Source organism: Xyrauchen texanus, chromosome 9 (assembly GCF_025860055.1).
Source record: "Xyrauchen texanus isolate HMW12.3.18 chromosome 9, RBS_HiC_50CHRs, whole genome shotgun sequence".
NCBI classification, from domain to species: domain Eukaryota; kingdom Metazoa; phylum Chordata; class Actinopteri; order Cypriniformes; family Catostomidae; genus Xyrauchen; species Xyrauchen texanus.
This window is the reverse complement of record NC_068284.1, coordinates 2,307,600-2,330,601: the sequence shown is the minus strand read 5'-3', so window position 1 is coordinate 2,330,601 and position 23,002 is coordinate 2,307,600. Positions and strand designations below refer to the sequence as shown.

General features: G+C 37.2%; 1 protein-coding gene across 1 annotated transcript in view; it reads left to right on the top strand.

Annotated features, from left to right (window-relative positions):
- LOC127648804 (gastrula zinc finger protein XlCGF8.2DB-like) overlaps positions 1-23,002 on the top strand; it is a 399,553-nt gene that overhangs the window by 119,081 nt on the left and 257,470 nt on the right. The window lies entirely within an intron of this gene.

Sequence of the window (23,002 nt, the reverse complement as noted above, 5' to 3'; positions counted from 1 at the left end):
GATCTATGGTGTTTTTAGTAAAACGATAGCAACCACAAAATTGACCATGCTTTTACTACAGTAATTATATATGAACTATGGTGTTTGTAGTAAAAAGATACTAACCACAAAATTGACCATGATTTTACTACAGTAGTTATATATGAACTATGGTGTTTGTAGTAAAATGATAGCAAACACAACAATTGACAATGGTTTTACTACAGTAATTATATATGAACTATGGTGTTTGTAGTAAAATGATACTAACCACAAATTGACCATGCTTTTACTACAGTAATTATATATGAACTATAGTGTTTGTAGTAAAAAGATACTAACCACAAAATTGACCATGCTTTTACTACAGTAGTTATATATGAACTATGGTGTTTGTAGTAAAATGACAGCAACCACAAAATTGACCATGCTTTTACTACAGTAATTATATATGAACTATGGTGTTTGCAGTAAAATGATAGCAAACACAACAATTGACAATGGTTTTACTACAGTAATTATATTTGAACTATGGTGTTTGTAGTAAAAAGATACTAACCAAAAAATGTTACCATGCTTTTACTACATTTTTTAAACTAGATCTAAAGTGTTTGTAGTAAAATGATAGCAACCACAGGATTGACCATAGTCTCAGCTACAGTAATTGTGTTTGAACTATGGTATTTGTAATAAAACGATAGCAACCACAAGACTGACCATAGTTTCACGACAGTAATTATATTTGATCTGTGGTGTTTGTAGTAAAATGATAGCAAACACAACAATTGACAATGGTTTTACTACAGTAATTATATTTGAACTATGGTGTTTGTAGTAAAATGATAGCAAACACAAATTGACCATGCTTTTACTACAGTAATTATATTTGAACTATGGTGTTTGTAGTAAAATGATAGCAACCACAAAATTGACCATGCTTTTACTACAGTAATTATATATGAACTATGGTGTTTGTAGTAAAATGATAGCAAACACAAAATTGACCATGCTTTTACTACAGTAATTATATATGAACTATGGTGTTTGTAGTAAAATGATAGCAAACACAAAATTGACCATGCTTTTACTACAGTAATTATATTTGAACTATGGTGTTTGTAGTAAAATGATAGCAACCACAAAATTGACCATGGTTTTACTACAGTAATTATATTTGAACTATGGTGTTTGTAGTAAAATGATAGCAACCACAAAATTGACCATGGTTTTACTACAGTAATTATATTTGAACTATGGTGTTTGTAGTAAAAGGATAGCAACCACAAAATGGAGTATGGTTTTACTAAAGTTTTTAAACTTGATCTACGGTGTTTGTAGTAAAACGATAGCAACCACAAGAATGACCATGATTTCACTACAGTAATTATATTTGATCCATGGTGTTTGTGGAAAAACATGGTAAATGTTCATAAGCGATGGATAAAGCTATCGTCAGGTAACACAAAATTATTTTTATGGAATGCAAACTACTAATAAATAAAAAAAAATATGACAAGATAATAATCATTGTAAAATATTATGGTTACTACTACGTTACGTATGTCTTTTGGTTATAAAAATTAGTAATGACCCATTAAGTCACTTAGTTTAAACTTAGTTTTCATGCATATATTATTGAAAGTTAAACCATTTATTTTCACAATCCTTTAAAGTGTCTCAATACTTTTATTCAGAAATACTTAATAGTGACATACTGACACGCCAAATTTAGGTAAATGAAGTTCTCTCCCATGAGAGACATCTTGTACATTTTAGTTCTTTGAGCAGACTCCCTCAGGAAGACCCATAGGAAAGAGAAGTCAAAAATGAGATCTATGGTGTTTGTAGTAAAATAATAGCAACCACAAATTGATCATGGTTTTTCTACAGTACCTATATATGATCTATGGTGTTTGTAGTAAAAAAAAGAGTAACCACAAAATTGATCATCGGTTTCCTACAGTAATTATATTTGAACTATGGTGTTTGTAGTAAAATGATAGCAACCACAACATTTACCATGCTTTTACTAAAGTAATTATATTTGAACTATGGTGTTTGTAGTAAAAAGATACTAACCACAAAATTGACCATGATTTTACTACAGTAGTTATATATGAACTATGGTGTTTGTAGTAAAATGACAGCAACCACAAATTGACCATGCTTTTACTACAGTAATTATATATGAACTATGGTGTTTGTAGTAAAATGATAGTAACCACAAAATTGACCATGCTTTTACTACAGTAATTATATTTGAACTATGGTGTTTGTAGTAAAATGATAGCAAACACAACAATTGACAATGGTTTTACTACAGTAATTATATTTGAACTATGGTGTTTGTAGTAAATGATTGCAAACACAATTATATATGTAATTATATATGATAGCAACCACAAAATGTACCATGCTTTTACTACAGTAATTATATTTGAACTATGGTGTTTGTAGTAAAAAGATACTAACCACAAAATTGACCATGCTTTTACTACAGTAGTTATATATGAACTATGGTGTTTGTATTAAAAAGATACTAACCAAAAAATGTTACCATGCTTTTACTACATTTTTTAAACTTGACCTAAAGTGTTTGTAGTAAAATGATAGCAACCACAGGATTGACCATAGTCTCGCTACAGTAATTTTGGTTGAACTATGGTATTTGTAATAAAACGATAGCAACCACAAGACTGACCATAGTTTCACGACAGTAATTATATTTGATCTATGGTGTTTTTAGTAAAACAACAGCAACCACAAAATTGACCATGCTTTTATTACAGTAATTATATATGAACTATGGTGTTTGTAGTAAAAAGATACTAACCACAAAATTGACCATGATTTTACTACAGTAGTTATATATGAACTATGGTGTTTGTAGTAAAATGATAGCAAACACAACAATTGACAATGGTTTTATTACAGTAATTATATATGAACTATGGTGTTTGTAGTAAAAAGATACTAACCACAAATTGACCATGCTTTTACTACAGTAATTATATATGAACTATAGTGTTTGTAGTAAAAAAATACTAACCACAAAATTGACCATGCTTTTACTACAGTAGTTATATATGAACTATGGTGTTTGTAGTAAAATGACAGCAACCACAAATTGACCATGCTTTTACTACAGTAATTATATATGAACTATGGTGTTTGCAGTAAAATGATAGCAAACACAACAATTGACAATGGTTTTACTACAGTAATTATATTTGAACTATGGTGTTTGTAGTAAAAAGATACTAACCAAAAAATGTTACCATGCTTTTACTACATTTTTTAAACTAGATCTAAAGTGTTGGTAGTAAAATGATAGCAACCACAGGATTGACCATAGTCTCGCTACAGTAATTGTGTTTGAACTATGGTATTTGTAATAAAACGATAGCAACCACAAGACTGACCATAGTTTCACGACAGTAATTATATTTGATCTGTGGTGTTTGTAGTAAAATGATAGCAAACACAACAATTGACAATGGTTTTACTACAGTAATTATATTTGAACTATGGTGTTTGTAGTAAAATGATAGCAAACACAAATTGACCATGCTTTTACTACAGTAATTATATTTGAACTATGGTGTTTGTAGTAAAATGATAGCAACCACAAAATTGACCATGCTTTTACTACAGTAATTATATATGAACTATGGTGTTTGTAGTAAAATGATAGCAAACACAAAATTGACCATGCTTTTACTACAGTAATTATATTTGAACTATGGTGTTTGTAGTAAAATGATAGCAAACACAAAATTGACCATGCTTTTACTACAGTAATTATATATGAACTATGGTGTTTGTAGTAAAATGATAGCAAACACAAAATTGACCATGCTTTTACTACAGTAATTATATTTGAACTATGGTGTTTGTAGTAATATGATAGCAACCACAAAATTGACCATGGTTTTACTACAGTAATTATATTTGAACTATGATGTTTGTAGTAAAATGATAGCAACCACAAAATTGACCATGCTTTTACTACAGTAATTATATTTGAACTATGGTGTTTGTAGTAAAATGATAGCAAACACAAAATTGACCATGCTTTTACTACAGTAATTATATTTGAACTATGGTGTTTGTAGTAAAATGATAGCAACCACAAAATTGACCATGGTTTTACTACAGTAATTATATTTGAACTATGATGTTTGTAGTAAAATGATAGCAACCACAAAATTGACCATGCTTTTACTACAGTAATTATATTTGAACTATGGTGTTTGTAGTAAAAAGATACTAACCAAAAAATGTTACCATGCTTTTACTAAATTTTGTAAACTTGATCTAAAGTGTTTGTAGTAAAATGATAGCAACCACAGGATTGACCATAGTCTCGCTACAGTAATTGTGTTTGAACTATGGTATTTGTAATAAAACGATAGCAACCACAAGACTGACCATAGTTTCACTACAGTAATTATATTTGATCTATGGTGTTTGTAGTAAAACGATAGCAACCACAAAATTTACCATGCTTTTACTACAGTAATTATATATGAACTATGGTGTTTGTAGTAAAAAGATATTAACCACAAAATTGACCATGCTTTTACTACAGTAGTTATATATGAACTATGGTGTTTGTAGTAAAATGTCAGCAACCACAAATTGACCATGCTTTTACTACAGTAATTATATTTGAACTATGGTGTTTGTAGTAAAATGATAGCAACCACAAAATTGACCATGCTTTTACTACAGTAATTATATATGAACTATGGTGTTTGTAGTAAAATGATAGCAAACACAACAATTGACAATGGTTTTACTACAGTAATTATATTTGAACTATGGTGTTTGTAGTAAAATGATAGCAAACACAACAATTGACAATGGTTTTACTACAGTAATTATATTTGAACTATGGTGTTTGTAGTAAAATGATAGCAACCACAAAATTGACCATGCTTTTACTACAGTAATTATATATGAACTATGGTGTTTGTAGTAAAATGACAGCAAACACAACAATTGACAATGGTTTTACTACAGTAATTATATTTGAACTATGGTGTTTGTAGTAAAATGATAGCAAACACAAATTGACCATGCTTTTACTACAGTAATTATATTTGAACTATGGTGTTTGTAGTAAAATGATAGCAACCACAAAATTGACCATGCTTTTACTACAGTAATTATATATGAACTATGGTGTTTGTAGTAAAATGATAGCAAACACAAAATTGACCATGCTTTTACTACAGTAATTATATTTGAACTATGGTGTTTGTAGTAAAATGATAGCAACCACAAATTGACCATGCTTTTACTACAGTAATTATATTTGAACTATGGTGTTTGTAGTAAAATGATAGCAACCACAAAATGTACCATGCTTTTACTACAGTAATTATATTTGAACTATGGTGTTTGTAGTAAAAAGATACTAACCAAGAAATGTACCATGCTTTTACTACATTTTTTAAACTTGATCTAAAGTGTTTGTAGTAAAATGATAGCAACCACAGGATTGACCATAGTCTCACTACAGTAATTGTGTTTGAACTATGGTAGTTGTAATAAAACGATAGCAAACACAAGACTGACCATAGTTTCACTACTGTAATTATATTTGATCTATATTGTTTGTAGTAAAATGATAGCAACCACAAAATGGAGTATGGTTTTACTAAAGTTTTTAAACTTGATCTACGGTGTTTGTAGCAAAATGATAGCAATCACAAAAATGACCATGATTTCACTACAGTAATTATATTTGATCCATGGTGTTTGTGGAAAAACATGGTAAATGTTCATAAGCGATGGATAAAGCTATCATCAGGTAACACAAAATTATTTTTAGAGAATGCAAACTATTAATAAATAAAAAAAAGTCCATCCCTGTCCTTTAAGGGGCTCCATATTGTTGAGATGTGAATCTAGCATACCCTAAGAATTATGACAAGATAATAATCATTGTAAAATATTATGGTTACTACTACGTTACGTATGTCTTTTGGTTATAAAAATTAGTAATGACCCATTAAGTCACTTAGTTTAAACTTAGTTTTCATGCATATATTATTGAAAGTTTAACTTTAACAATCCTTTAAAGTGTCTCAATACTTTTATTCAGAAATACTTAATAGTGACATACTGACACGCCAAATTTAGGTAAATGAAGTTCTCTCCCATGAGAGACGTCTTGTACGTTTTAGTTCTTTGAGCAGACTCCCTCAGGAAGACCCATAGGAAAGAGAAGTCAAAAATGAGATCTCTTTAATATCTAATTTGTTTCTCATAGACATTAATGAAATCAAGATACTTTTGATGAAGGTGAAGTGTGTTAGTTCCAATGAGTCAATAAGTGTGTTTACATGCACATCAATACATTTATTCAAAAATATGTGTTGTTTTGATGACTGTTCTCTCATTAAAAAATTTGGATGATAGTAATAATGATGAGGGATAACTTGCATCCAAACTTTTGACTGGTGATGGAATGCTTACATTTTGCTCCAATATAGTTTTGCTTGTGATTTTCATTTTACATATTAAAATATTTTTCTGTCTTCTGTCCATTTCTTTAGGAGATGACTTATCTGTTTATCCCTGCAGCAGATTTGAACTGGCAAAACCTTTGAGCAGACAACATGCATTTCTGAAGGGCATATTTGCTAATAGCTATGATATCTCTCCACCACTAGTGGGCAGAACAAGTAATTGTAACCTGAAGATATAAATAAACTACAACTGTCTCTACAAAGCTCATACTCACACTTTACTCTCATTTTACATTACACACCAACACATGCTGTTCCCTTTTGTCTTTTCCACAGTATTCATTACCCTTAAAGGGTTGATTTTCCCAAAAATGAAAATTCTGTCATTATTCCCTAACAAAAGAGTTGTTCAAAAGAGTCACCATTCACTTTATGAATGAACCTTTCTTTATTTTCGGACAAATTATCCTTTTAATATATAAATATTGTGATTTCATGTCATAATTGGCAGACATAATAGTTACACCCTTGAGCATGCATGCATTTACACACACGTGTTTACGAGTGCACATACTCACATACGCACACTTCCTCTTGTGGCCCGATTAGTGCAGGAAGGAAGTTATGAGCTGGGTTCTGCAGTGATGCCTTGGTCTCACTACGCCTTTATTTATATCCCCCCTTTACCATCAGCCCTCATGTCACCCCTCTGAGCCTGTGAAACCGGGCAATGCGTAATGTGAAACTGACCCTCTGTAAAAGAACGGGACTGACCCAGCCCTGTCTCATCCTGGTCCTGTCAGCAGGATGGATGTTCTGGTGGAAACGCTGCCATACCTGCCATTTCATTTTTTCTTTGCATGCTAAATAGAAACCACATGTCAGATTTCTAGATTTTTTTGACAGCCTTTATCTGGGCACCGACAAACCCAAAATATTTTTAATCAAAACAGGTCAAAATATTGCAGCAAGAAGGACCTACATCCATATTAATTCGGATTAGTTTGAAAACTGCGTTTTAGTTTCTGAAATGCTCTCCGCATTAATTCTGATAAATCTGAAAACAGCGTTTTGTTTTCGATGTACAATTTCAACGTATGGTCTGAAAAGCAATTGTCCTCGTTTTCCATCGCTGGATAGCAATTCAGAGTAAATATCCAGTTGCCTTTGAAGGAATGCATTGTGAATGTTGTACAAATTAACATTTATCTTTAACAATGCTTTTAAAGTGGATAGCAGGCACAACAACGCCACTACAACATGGGCGACTACAACAATGGCCGCCATCTTGATTGTTTTTGGTTGAATGGACCACATGACTGCGTCACATGACAACAAATACGTCATCGTTTTCCCTGTCTACACTACGACGGAATGACAGAGTTTTCAAATGTATCCACTTGGGTGGAGCGTTTTCAAAAAGCTCAGTTTTCACTGGACTAAAACGCTGATTCGGTGTTGAGGGAAGGCCAAAACATAGCAAAATTAATGCGTTTTCAAACTAAAATGTTTTAGTGTAGACGTGATACTGATTTGTTCAATGTGGTCTTTTGGGCACAAGTCATTTGGTTAGTAATTTTGAACAATAAAATCACCCAAAATATCCTCCAAACCCTCTGCAGCAATCCCAAAATTAGTAGGGCATGTTGTGAAGACATTTGCTTTTGCACTCCTGTCTGTGATGCTATGAACAAGTAACAGCATTTCCAGGATCATGGAAAACCTGGAAATATCAGGGAATCTTATAATTGTTACATCCCAGCCTGGATAAGTCCATGGCAATGAGTATAATCTTAAAGAGTCTTGGAAAATTTTTTATAAAATGATTTGAAATATTCCTTAACTAGAATCAATGACTGGAAAGATGTTGGAAAGCTCAGGGAAATTCATCATATGACTGAAATGTAGACCAGCATCTATATCTTCACTTTAAGATGTTTAAGCCAATGGATTCTGGAGATTGTGACATCTTGTGAGACCCAGTCAGCTTTCCAGGCTCCGTCAGTGCTAAAGTTACGATTTCGGAGGGTGTTCACATAGGTCCAGAAAGGCTTGCATGCCTTCAGACACAGATGAGTGACATTTTGAGGTCCAGGTCAATTTGGAGATGTTCATTGCTATCTACTTGTTCTGCTTCCTGGATGGTTGAAGCGTTTTGGTGGATGGATGGTGGAGCAGTGTAGGACAGAACATGTAGCCAAGGAATTGGGGTTAACGTGAGGATTCCAGTAACACACTGCATTGACGTGTGCAGTCGGGCATCGACAAGTCATGTGTGGCAGCTTCAGGCCCATACAATACACTGCTAAAAAGTACACCAGAGCCAGTGCTGAGGTAGGTAGCACTGGTGTTGTTGCTCCCTAGATCGTGCCTGCCAATTTCTGGACAAGGTTATCTCTCGCTTTCATCTTGGTGGCTATCTTCCTCAGATGGGCATGATAAGTTAGTGTGCTGTCCAGCTCTACTCCTAGATAGGTTGGAGAGGTGTCATGTTGCACGGTGTTGCCACAGAATATCATGTTTAGAGAACGGTCAGCACTTCTGTTTTCTAGAGGAGGTTGTTTGCGTTGCCAAGACAAGGTTATCAGCATATGAAAATGTACGCAACCTTGTAGGTGGCATTTCACTTGTGTAGAGGTTGAAGAGTGTTGTTGCGAGTACTGAGCCTTGTGGTAGTGCATTGCTGAGAAACCGGAGGGAGCTGACTTTATCGCCCAGATGTACACAGAATCACCTTTTGCTCAGCATCGATCATATCCTGAAGAAATTAAAGGTGTGTTCACACTAAAAATGTATGTTTTGTTTGACGTCAAAATTTGTTTCGTTTTGTTGATGTGTTCATGGTTCTCCGAACCCAGGTGCAGAACCGCGAACCGCACCCGAGTCCACTTAAAAAGGTGGTCTTGGATATGGTTTAAGTGAACTCCAGCAAGGTTTGCTGCTGATATGAATGTCCTAAATCACTGAAGTTAAATGCTTTTGATGATGTATAATTTGCGTCATTGCATACTCCTGGTTGCAAATATTATGTCATACCTGCTTGAAACCCATATGTGTATAAATGACCTTCAGTGAGCAGCTCACATTCTTCACGTAACTTGCAACACATCCGCAGGCCTACGGCAGAGAAAGACAAACATTCTTCACATCTTTGCACATTCAGTTCATCCGCAGCAGACAAACGCAAATGCCATTCAGTGGATGATTTTTTATAAAATTTTTTATACAATTTAAATATGAGCATGTGAAGTTTCTAAATCGGAACAAGCTGCAACTTAATTTTCTATTTTATGTTTTATTCGCTATTCTGATTTGTGCACATCTTTTCCTGATGAGATCTCGCCAGTCAGAATACGAAAGCAAAAAAGGTACTAGTGAGAGAACAGAACAGAAATTGAGAAATTAAGGGAGACAAAAAAAGGTTTAAAGAAAAAAACGATTCTATCATTTATGTAAAGACAGTTTTGTTATCCTCTTTTTGAACACTGAAACACATTTTGAATGTAAAATGTGTAAGGGAAATCATTTGACAACATCACAATTAAAATCGCAATATCTATACATTTTTTATAAAAAATTTTTGGACCTATTGCACAGCCCTTGATATTAAATGTTTAGAATTGGTCATTCTCATATATTTGCATCCTTGGTTGAAGGGTTTCAATGGAGCCTTGTGGTGTGAACCTTGTTAAAATGACCAGATTTTCCAGTTATCAGCATATGTGTTTTGGATGCTGGTGTCCCAACCAACCATCTAAACTAGCTTAACCAGTAAGATTTCCTTTGATTTTCCTTCAAGGTTGTGTGAAATGTCTATTGGATATAGTTTTGTTCTGTCAAGTAATTAGAGACATACACAGTAGTTAAATATGGACAAATAGTTTTCCCTCACATGTGACACAGATCTGTTTTTGAATGACTGTGTGCGCAGAAGTACAACATATTTGTTTAGAGTTACTTGTTTATTGTTACACAGTACTATACAAAGTTAAAATGTTATAGAAAATACTAGAGCTGCTAGTCAATTAAAATATTTAATCACATGATTTTTCATAGTTAATCACGATTAATCGCAGGTTTAAAAAAAGTGCTGAAAATCGACTCTATATACACACTTCCTGTTAAAATGCATTGTGGTGGTGGTGGGGGTATGTGCCAGTTTGTGAATGGAGAGTGAGATCAGCAGATGAGAATGGTAAGGATCATCAGCTGGCAATGATTGTCTCTAACATCAGTTTGTCATTGCGTGAGAGTGGAGATAGTCTTTAAGAGTGAGCCAGATGTCAGTCCCGAGAGAGTGACGAAACACGTGCTGGAGAAAGACTCTGTTTTATGTCTGCAGAAAAGCGGAGTTCTGAGTGCGACTGCTGAAAGGCAGAAATATTGAGTTTAAAAGAAATAGAAAACACACCGTTTGAGTAGGATTCGCCGTCTCCCGCTTTCTCCTTTACCCTAACTGTGAACATTGTTACATGCATTCTTTCCTTCTTAGGAAAGAAAACAAAAAAATATGTAACAATGATTATTTCCCCCCCCCCCCAAATTTTTCATTAATCACATGCGTTAACACATTCATTTTAACAGCTCTAGAAAATCCATAAAATTAAGACTGGAAGTGCAACATTCCTTGGGCTGTCAACTGATTGAACATTTTTAATCAAATAATTTATGCCAGTTAAAATACTTTATCGCAATTAATCAAAAATATCAGTTTTTGCATAGAAAGGCCCCAAAATTAAAATAATTAAATATCTGATGATTAATAATAATTTGATGATTTAATAAAGTAATATTTAAATAATTATAATATATAACAAATATAATAATTAAGATTATTAAAATACATTACATTATTGTGGCAGACGAGTAAAGCATTGATTAGACCAGGGGTCAGCAACTTTTATCATTTAAAAGTAGTATCATTTTTCATTTTTCTTGTTAATCGCCGCACAAGAAAATCTGACCTTTGTGTAGAAAAGGAATTAACACTTTTAATGTCACAAATTTGCTTTGGCTTTTTGATTAGTAACCTAGAAATTGGGTAGAACCATTATATATATTGAAAAACAAATGTTCAGAACTTCTTAAATTACTTCAAAGAGTTCTCATCAAAAACTCCACATGCAGTAATGACAGCTCTGCAGATCTTTGGCATTCTAGCTGTCAGTTTGTCCAGATACTCAGGTGACCTTTCACCCCATACTTCCTGTAGCGCTTGTCATAGATGTGACTGTCTTGTCGGGCACTTCTCACGCACCTTACAGTCTAGCTGATCCCACAAAAGCTCAATGGGGTTAAGATCCATAACACTCTTTTCCAATGATCTGTTGTCCAATGTCTGTGTTTCTTTGCCCACTCCAACCTTTCCTTTTTGATTTTGTGTTTCAAAAGTTTTGTTTTTTTTATTGCAATTCTTCCCATAAGGCCTCCTGAGTCTTCTCTTTACTGTTGTACATGAAACTGGTGTTGAGCAGGTATAATTCAATGAAGCTGTCAGCGGAGGACATTTGAGACATCTATTTCTCAGACTAGAGACTCTGATGTACTTATCCTCTTGTTAAGTTGTACATCTGGTCTTCCACATCTCTTTCTGTCCTTGTTAGAGACAGTTGTTCTTTGTCTTAGAAGACTGTAGTTACACCTTTGTATGAAATCTTCAGTTTTTTTGGCAGTTTCAATCATTGTTTCACCTTCATTCCTCAAAACAATGATTGACTAGAAGTGAATAGTTTCTAGGGAAAGCCGTTTCTTTTTTTGCCATTTTTGACCTAATATTGACCTTAAGACATGCCAGTATATTACATACTGTGGCAACTCAAAAACAAACTCAGACACAATGTTAAGCTTCATTATGAACCAAATTGTTTCAACTGTGTTTGATATAATGGCAAGTGATTTTCTAGTACGATTAGCATGATTACTCAAGGATAAGGTGTTGGATTCATGGCTGCTGGGAATGGGGCCTGTCTGGATTTGATCAGAAATTACTTTTTTCAAATAGTGATGTGCTGTTTTTTACACCAGTAATGTCCTGACTATACTTTGTGATCAGTTGAATGTCACTTTTGTGAATTAAAGTACCAATTTCCTTCCGAAACAGTCAAATCTATACATTATTCCAAAATGTTGTCTGCCAGTGTGTGTGTATATATATATATATATATATATATATATATATTTATATATACACTACCGGTCAAAAGTTTTGAAACTCTTGACTGAAATGTTTCTCTTGATTTTAAACATCTTTTGATCTGAAGGCGTACGCTTAAATGTTTGAAATTAGTTTTGTAGACAAAAATATAATTGTGCCACCATATTAATTTATTTCAAAATAAAACTAAAATGTAATTAAAAAAAATGGATGATTTGGACCAAATAATAAAATAAAGCACACAAATGCCCAACATAGATGGGAACTCCTTCAATACTGTTTAAAAGCATCCCAGGGTGATTCCTCAAGAAGTTGGTTGAGAAAATGTCAAAAGTACATGTCTGCAAATTCTACGCAAAGGGTGACTACTTTGAAGATGTTGAAATATAACACAGTTTTGATTTATTTTGGATTTTTAGTCACAACATAATTCCCATAGTTCTAATTTATGTTATTCCATAGTTTTGATGACTTTACTATTATTCTAAAATGCGGACAAAACAATTATAATAAAGAATGAGTAAGTGTTTCAAAACGTTTGGCCAGTAGTGTGTGTGTGTGTGTGTGTGTGTGTGTGTGTGTGTGTGTGTGTGTGTGTATATATATATAAAATAAAAAAATATTTTTATTTATGTCATTTATTTATTTGAATTCTGAAACTTCGATTCAAAATCTAAATAAAATCTGGAGATATACAGACTCAGACTTTTGAAACTTTTTTTTTAATGTTTATGTTTGTGTTTGAATAATGTAATTTTAGGTGTCACTGTCATTGTGCTTCCAAAGGCCTTTTTGCTGGGTTAAAAATCTCAAGCATTAAAAGTGCATCATCTTATTTACATAAAATGTATTTCAAAAGCAACAAATAAACCATAATGATATAGAATGGCATCTGCTCAACCTTGCAGCTTGACCAACGCAACACATTTGCATTGTCTTGCATGACACACCGAAAGTGAAGCGCTGCCTGAACTGATCTACACTGCGATATCAGTATCTCGTGAAGCATGAAAGTTTTGCATGTGCTGCACTCTGTTTTATCACGCTTTAGTGTGTAGCTTCCTGTAATAACAACATAAAACAAGCTGCGTAATCAAGAGGAAGAATTACATCAGTAGATTGATTGACATGCAGGTGTATGGTACTTCATTTAAAAAATACTCCTCTCTCTCTCTCTCTCTCTCTCTCTCTCTCACTCTCTCTCTCTCTCTCTCTCTCTCTCTCTCTCTCTCTCTCTCTCTCTGTTATTTGCATGTCAGTGCATGCTTACCTCTCCATGTTAGGTGCTTGCTAACAGCACTTGCCCCTACAGTCTGTTAAGGCTAAATGGGAAATCTTTGATCTTTGACCTCTCCATGTGCCAAATGGATAAAAATGTATCTCTTGCTTCAGGGTATCTTAAACATTTTTGTTTACTGTTATAACGTCACACACCTGAAAAACTACTCCATCAACATCAGTTGTGTCATAGTCTGACAGAAGACATCTAAAACATAGATGATCTAAAACTGGACCCCAAAAAGTATTTGGAGACTGAAGTCACACTTTAAGGAGTACTTTTTGGCCACTTTATTCACCAATACCTAATATAGTAAATTGACTGTATGCCTGTATTAAAATGTCACTGATTCAATCTAGTATCTTGAATTCAAACATCCCTTTTGTAACAGACTTGTGTTATTCCTGTATGATGGCAACAATATCTGTCTCTGTTTCCCTTCACATTATACAGCATTTTAAAGAAAGGATTAAATTCATGCATGACTCAAGACTGAAAGGAGAGGACTGTCTAGTTCACTGGTAAGTCAGGGGTTTGTATGTCATTTTGCTATTTAAATCTATATTATATTTAATTTATAACAGACCAATGTTTGTTAGATGTGCACCATGCAGAGGAACCAAAATGTGCACACAGCCAAGATACCAGCCCTAATCGAGCCCAGGGTGACAATGTGAACAGCCGATAACTAGGTGTCAAAGGGGGCTATTTTTGAACTTCCCAAAACAGCAGTAGACACCAGACTCTGTTTGATATGAGAATATGTGGCTTGACAGTTTCATACTGAAAACACATAACGAGGTGAATAGAATTTAATTGAAAGTTTTTTCATACATTTTAAAAGATATTTAAAAACATTTTATGCAAATATTTTATGTTCTACTACAGTAATAATACTTATGCATTTGGTGGAACAAAGGGAACTAGATGTTTACATTTTCTGAACAAAATATAGGTGGTCTTTGCCTGTGTAAAAGTCCCTACCACAGATAATTATGATAATGATACCGATAATTAAGTTATTGATAGAAAGCAGTTAACCAAATAATCGGCCAATATAAAATAGATATATTTAATTTTACCGATAATTAAGGTATTGGAAGAAAACCGATTGTTTTTAAAAATGATATATTGAATTTTAACAAAACCAAAAATTAAGTTATTGGAAGAAAGCAGATAAACAAATAATCGGCCAATAGTTTTTAAAATCGATATATTGAATTTGAACGATAACTATAAGTATGGTATTGGAAGAAAGCAGATTGTTTTTAAAATCGATATATTGAATTTCGATGATACGGATAATTAAGGTATTGGAAGAAAGCTGATAAACAAATAATCGGCCAATTTATTTTTAAAATGTATATATTGAATTTTCTTCTTCCCTTACTGCCCAGACATACAGGCACAAGACTCCAAATTGAATAAAATCCCACATGCAATTTATAATGCAAACAAAATCCCAATAACCAGAAATATTCTATTATTTTATTTTTAAATGGGCCTTGAAATGCACCAGGACCTCTTTATTTTGAAATGTCTGTGCACTCCCAGATGCTCCACAAAAAATAAAAATAAAAAAACGAAAATAATCCATTACAAATTACAAATTATTTATCAAACAATTCTGATTACACTACTCTCCTTTTAAGTTACTTCCTTTTAAATACATTTCACGGATATGTTTTTAATTTTCCACTCAACATATTCAGAATGTCTATATTTGCACATGCAAGTTCTACACTCAGCACGGCTGAATAGTCTAACAATGACTATTCAGCTGTCACAGAAACACAAACAGATGTACTTCGTGTTTTAAATGTATTCTACATCAACACTATTTTAAAAATATGTGTGTGGCAGCGGGGGCGTGGACAAGCGTGCATCCGGAGAGAGAGAAACCGGTAAGGGCTCTTACACCTGTGCTAAATTATGTCTTACACCTGTCTCTAATTCCAGTGAGCATGGGGAGAGCAGCATATAAATGGCCATGCCAATGCCAGAGAGAGAAATAGAACGACATGAGTGACCAGTGACTGGCATGTCTTATTAAATGTTTACTGTGAAGCTGAAGAATTTACATTGACGTTTATACTTACTTTGAAGCTGAAGTCTCAGAGAAGTTTATATGGCAAGGTTTGTGTGACACTGATCTGATTGAATTGAGAAAAGCTCTGAGACAGAAATACAGCTCTCTGCGGTACGACTCGTGGTGGTGGCTTGTGTGTTTACATCAACATGGAATGGTGCAAGAACTCTATGCTAGTCTCTAGCTACTGTTCATCGCTGTTGGAGCTTGTGACTGTTAGATGCAGACCTTTTTATTTACCACGGGAATTCACCACTGTTTGCATAACCGGAGTTTACATTCCTCCCAGCACTAACGCTAAGGAAGTGCTCTGTGAACTGTATGGGGCTATGAGCGAACTGCAGAATTCTCACCCCGACGGACTGTTTATTGTCACCGGAGATTTCAACCATGTGAATCTCAAGACAGTGCTCCCTAAATTCCATCAGTATGTGGACTTTGCAACGAGAGCGGCGAATGCGCTTGATCTTGTTTACACAAACATCCCAGGTGCATATTGGGCAGAGCCCCGCCCCCACCTTGGCTACACAGACCACATCTCTGTTATGTTAATTCCAGCATACAGACCGCTCGTTAGACGCACAAAACCGCTTCAGAAGCAGGTGAAAACCTGGCCAGCAGGAGCCATCTCTGCTCTTCAGGACTGTTTTGAGTGTACTGACTAGCACATGTTCAGGGAGGCTGCAACATATGGCGATTCTACCAACTTGGAGGAATACACAGCATCAGTGACCAGCTACATCAGCAAGTGCATTGATGATGTCACTTTCTCCAAGACCATCACCACACGCTCCAACCAGTAGCCGTGGTTGACTGCGGAGGTGTGCACGCTGCTGAGGACCCGAGACTCCGCCTTCAGAGCAGGCGATAAGGCAGCCCTAAGAACAGCTAGGGCCAAACTATCCCGGGAAAACAGAGAGGCAAAGCGCGCACATGCCCAGAGAATCCACAGTCACTTCCAGGACAGCGGTGACACGCGGCGCATGTGGCAGGGCATCCAGGCCATCACCAACTACAGGACAACATCAGTTGCCTGTGACAAAGATGCCTCCCTTCCAGATGCGCTGAACGACTTCTGCACTCGGTTTGAAGTGCAGAACGACGTGGTGGCGAGGAAGACCACCCCTCCTCCCAACGACCAGATGCTCTGTCTTACCACGGTGGATGTGAGGGAAACTCTATTTAGAGTCAACCTGAGTGCTCAGAGGATGTGCAGACCAGCTAGCAGATGTTCTTACTGACATCTTCAACATCTCTCTGAGCAGCACCGTCATTCCAACGTGCTTCAAGGCCCATCCCCATGCCAAAGAAGTCTTCAGTGTCCTGCCTCAACGACTACAGTCCCGTCGCACTCGCAACAATCATCATGAAGTGCTTCGAGAGGCTCGTCATGAGGCACATTAAGAGCTCATTAACAGCTGCCCCCCTCACTACACCCACTGCAGTCTGTGTATCGTCCAAACCGTTCAACGGACGACGCCATCGCCACAACCCTCCATCTGGCCCTCACCCACCTAGACAAAAAGGACTCATACGTTCGAATGCTGTTCATAGATTTCAGCTCAGCATTCAACACAATAATTCCTCAGCACCTGATTGGAAAGCTGAACCTGCTGGGCCTGGACACCTCCCTCTGCAACTGGATCCTGGACTTCCTGACTGGGAGACCTCAGTCAGTCCGGATCGGGAACAGCATCTCCACCACCACCACACTGAGCACTGGGGCCCCCCAGGGCTGTGTGCTCAGTCCACTGCTGTTCACTCTGCTGACTCACGACTGTGCAGCAATGCACAGCTCGAACCACATCGTCAAGTTCACAGATGACACGACCGTGGTGGGTCTCATCAGCAAGAACAACGAGTCAGCATACAGAGAGGAGGTGCAGCGGCTAACGTACTGGTGTAGAGCCAACAACCTGTCCCTGAATGTCGACAAAACAAAAGAGATGGTTGTTGACTTTAGGAGAGCACAAGGTGAACACTCTCCTCAGAACATCGACGGCTCCTTTGTGGAGATCGTCAAGAGCACCAAATTCCTTGTTGTTCACCTGGCGGAGAAACTCATCTGGTCCCTCAACACCAGCTCTATCACCAAGAAAGCCCAGCAGTGTCTCTACTTTCTTCGAAGGCTGAAAGCACATCTTCCACCCCCCATCCTCACTACATTTTATAGAGGGACTATTGAGAGCATCCTGAGCAGCTGCATCACTGCCTGGTTTGGGACTTGCACTGTTTCGGACCGCAAAGCCCTGTAGAGGATAGTGAGGACAGCTGAGAAGATCATCGGGGTCTCTCTTCCCTCCATCAAAGACATTTACAAAAAACACTGTATCCGCAAAGCAACCAGCATTGTGGACGAACCCACACACCCCCACACAAACTCTTCACCCTCCTGCCGTCTGGCAAGAGGTACCGAAGCATTCGGGCCCTCACGGCCAGACTGTGTAACAGCTTCTTCCCCAAAGCCATCAGACTCCTCAATACTCAAAAACTGGTTTGACACACACATGTCCTGAGTTGCACTTTAATTACTGTCACTTTACAACTGTCTGCTACCTCAATAACTGCTATGTGCATAGAACACTATCTCATAGTATGTTACGTTTACATTTTTAGAAACTGTCATCTTTTTGCACTACTGTGAACTGTTCGGCGCTGCACTGTCTCTCACTGTGCCTATTGTCCTGTTCATTGTTAGAAATTTCTTGTACTGTCCCGTACTTTTTGCACGTTTGCACGTGCATTTTATATAGGTATATATATATATATATATATATATATATATATATAGGTATTTTATTTCGTTGTGTAGTCTCATGTGGTTCTGAGTTTGTCCTATGTTGTTTATGTAGCACCATGGTCCTGGAGGAACGTTGTCTCGTTGTCTCTTAGTTTTTTTTCCATTTTACTTCAATTAAATTCAAAAAGTGGAACTTTCATATATTCTAGATTCATTACACATAAAGTTAAATATTTCAAGCCTTTTTTTGTTGAAATCTTGAAGATTATGGCTAACAGCTCATGGAAATCAAAAATCCAGTATCTCAATGTTTGAATAAAGAATTTATTATACAGAAAAGTCGACTGTCTGAAAAGTATGTTAATTTATGCACTCAATACTTGGTCATGGCATAAATTACTGCATCAATGTGGTGTGGCATGGAGGCAATCAGCCTGTGGCACAGCTGAGGTGTTATGGAAGCCCAGGTTGCTTTGATAGTGGCCTTCAGCTCGTCTGTATTGTTGGGTCTGGTGTCTGTCATTTTCTTCTTGACAATACCTAATCTATAGTTGGCTGGCCAATCAAGCACAGTAATACCATGGTCAGCAAGCCAGTTACTAGTAGTTTTGGCACTGTGGGCAGGTGTCAAGTCCTGTTGGAAAAGGGAATCAGCATCTCCATAAAGCTTGTCAGCAGATGGAAGCATGAAGGGCTCTAAAATCTCCTGGTTGACGGCTGCATTGACTCTCGACTTGAGAAAACACAGTGGACTAACACCAGCAGATGACATAGCATCATCACTGACTGTGGACACTTCACACTGGACTTCAAGCAACTTTGATTCTGTGCCTCTCCACTCTTCCTCCAGACTCTGGGACCTTGATTTCCAAATGACATGCAACATTTACTTTCATCTGAAAAGAGGACTTTGGACCACTGAGCAATAATTATTTGCAATAATTCGTGCAAAAGGAGCCCCAACCAAGTATTGAGTGCATAAATAAACATACTTTTCAGAAGGTTGACATTTCTGTATTATAAATTATTTATTCTAATATTTTGAGATACTGGATTTTTGATTTCCATAAGCTGTAAGCTGTAAACATCAAGATTAAAACAAAAAAAGGCTTGACATTTTTCACTTTATGTGTAACGAATCTAGAATATATTAAAGTTCCACTTTTTTTATTAAATTATGGGAAACATTTCCACGATATTAAATTTTTTTTAGATGCACCTGTAGTTCTGAAGTGCGGCAAAAGGTTGTTGAGCTTCATTAAATGGGAAGTGGCTATAAGAAAATAGTCAAAGCATTGAAAATACCCATTTCCACCATCAGGGCAATAATTAAGATGTTCCAATCAACTGGAGATGTTAAGAATCCGCCTGGAAGAGGACGTGTGTCTATATTGTCTCCACGCACAGTGAGGAGGATGGTTCAAGTGGCCAAAGAATCTAAAAGGATCACAGCTGGAGTATTGCAGAAATTAGTTGGGTCTTGGAGTCAGAAAGTAAATAAAAAAAAAATAGACATCACCTACATCGGCACAAGTTTTTTTGGGAGGGTTTCAAGAAAAAAGCCTCTGCAATCATCCAACAACAAACTCAAGCATCTTCAGTTTGCCAGACACTACTGGAACTTCAAGTGCGACCAGGTTCTATGGTCAGATCAAACAAAAATAGAGCTTTTTGGTAGCAAACACCAGAGATGGGTTTGGCGCACACAGATATGAAGAAGTACCTAATGACCACGGTTAAATGTGGTGCTGGATCTTTAATGTTGTGAGGCTGTTATTCTGCCTATTGTGACGGGGGTGTCGGCTTCGGGAGCTCTACGCTGGGGCCGAGAGCTGGGTGATGCCCTCGGCAAACAGATGGGGTACGTGCTCTTGGGTGAAGAAGAGCCATGATGTGTTGAATGGTCTCTGTCTGTATTTTCACCGCTGAAAAACATTGGGCAAAGTCCTCAGCAGCGTCGCCAAATAGGCTGAGCTGGGAGACGAGGGCGTTGAGAAAGTGAGCTTTGTCAGTATCCCGTATCTAGACCAGGTCCAGCCACAGATGTCATTCCTGGACTACGAGGGTGGTCATCGCCTGTCCGAGTGCCCACGCTGCGACCTTTGTGGCCCAGAGGGCGAGGTCATTTTCTGAGCACATCAGGATCAGGAATACCCAAGTGCAGTTCTTTAAGTGCCTTGGCCTGGTGGGTTTGTAGGAGGGTCATGGCATGCAGAGCTTAAGCGGCCCATCCGGTAGTGCTGTAGGCTTTGGACACCAGGGATATCATCGTCCTACGGGTCTCGGAGGGGAGTACTGGGCGATCCTGCCAGGTGGCCGCGTTTTGAGGGCGCAGGCACACCGCAACCGCTTTGTCAACTTGGGGGACCTCTGTGTACCCATGGACCACCCACCGTCGAGGGTAGTGAGAGCGGATGAGCGAGGAGGTCGGTTTCGGGCAGTAAAAGGTGCCCTCCAAGACTTTGTCAGCCCGTCATGCACTTCCGGAAAGAAAGGAGCCGAGGAGCGTGGCTGTGAGTCGTCTAACCGTGAGGGCTGAGGGGCGATGGGAAGTTCCGGTCCAACCCAATGCTCTTGGCGGCCTGGGCAAGCATACCGGACATCTGCGCGTCGGTCTCAGAGTGGGCGAGCAGACCTGAAGGTGGCAGCCCAGTCGAGTCCTCAGCGTCAGACGCCGCGACGCTCTCCGATGCAGCGCCGATATTCTCATCCAGCTCAGGGGGTCTGAAGGAGACATCGGACTGGCCGCGGGGCGAGCTGGTCTCATATCGAACCCGGACGGAAGCAAACGATCCTGCAGGGGGGTCCACGGGGATTTACCCAGCTAAACCGCGCCCGCCGAACTCCCCAAACAGCTTTGCTATTAGAGATTAGTGGAACAGCAGTGAGTGTCTCAGCTCGCTGATCACACAACCACTCGGCTCCGAAGAAAGAATCTGATGGAACAGATGCACGATCCCCGCCTTTTATACCTGTATGTCCGGGGGCGGGACATGCAAATTCTGTTTGCCAATTTTGAATTGGCCTTTTTCATATTCAGAGGTATCCGAGGCTCTCGAAATAAGCCCCTTGTGACACTACAATCGACACAATGTCGAGTGAGTGACAGAAGGGGAACTCAAGTCAACAAGCCATTCCTCAAAGACCTGTGCTCATGACTGTTTTCTCAATTCAGAAACATTGGCTGACTTTATTTTACAGTACATGTTCAGTTGAGTTGGTGACTGCTTTTATGGCAAAGCACAGTTTTTTTTTTTTTTAACTTGGGACACCTTTTTTGTTTTGTAAATAAGATATATGCCAGATTTGAATGTTTACCACTAAAAAAAATTTTATTTAAAAAAGTGATTTACAGTTATATTATAAAAAAAATATTTATACTAAAGCCTTCAACTGATTGAACTTGTCTTGTATTTGTTTTTTTCACAACATTTGTTAGAAAAGTGAAAAGCTGGATTACTGTTAACTCATGTTACCAAAGCTTACTGGGAGACTTTCAATGAAACCTACACTACATTTAAAGGTCACATAAGGTGACAGACAACTAGGTAGATAGACAGACAGAAATACAGACAGGTACATGGATGGATAGATGGATGGATGGATGGATGGATGGATTGATAGAAGGATAGACAAGACAATATAGACAGATGGATGGATGGATAAACTGGCAAATAGGTAGATATATGGATAGATGGATGGATAGACAAATATATGGATTGATGGATGGATGAATAGACAGCTAGATAGATGGATAGATACACAGACTGATAGACAGTGGCAATTACCTGCATTTATGCAAATTTGTCTTAAAATCTGTTACAATAATGAACAAACCCAATCTGTTTGAACTAATAACACACAAATTATTGTATTGTTCTTGTATATACTGAAAACATCAAACATTCACACAACGTAGGTAGGAAAAAGTATGTAAACCTCCAGGCTAATGATGAAAACAAAAGCTAATTAAAGTCAGCAGTTGGCCAACCTGGCATCTAATTAATGAAACGAGATCAGAGGTGTAGGTTAGAGCTACATTGACTTCTAAAAAGCACCCAAACATTTTGAGTTTTCTATTCTCAAGAAGCATCTGCTGACGTGGACTGTGCCTCGCAAAAAAGAGATCTCAGTAGACCAACGATCAAGAATTGTTGTTTTGAATAAAGCTTGAAAGGGTTGCAGATTTATCTCGATAAGCTTAGATATTCATCTGTCCACAGTTAAAAAATGTAATACTGTGGCTACTCTCCCTAAAGTGGCTGTACAGCCAAGATAACTC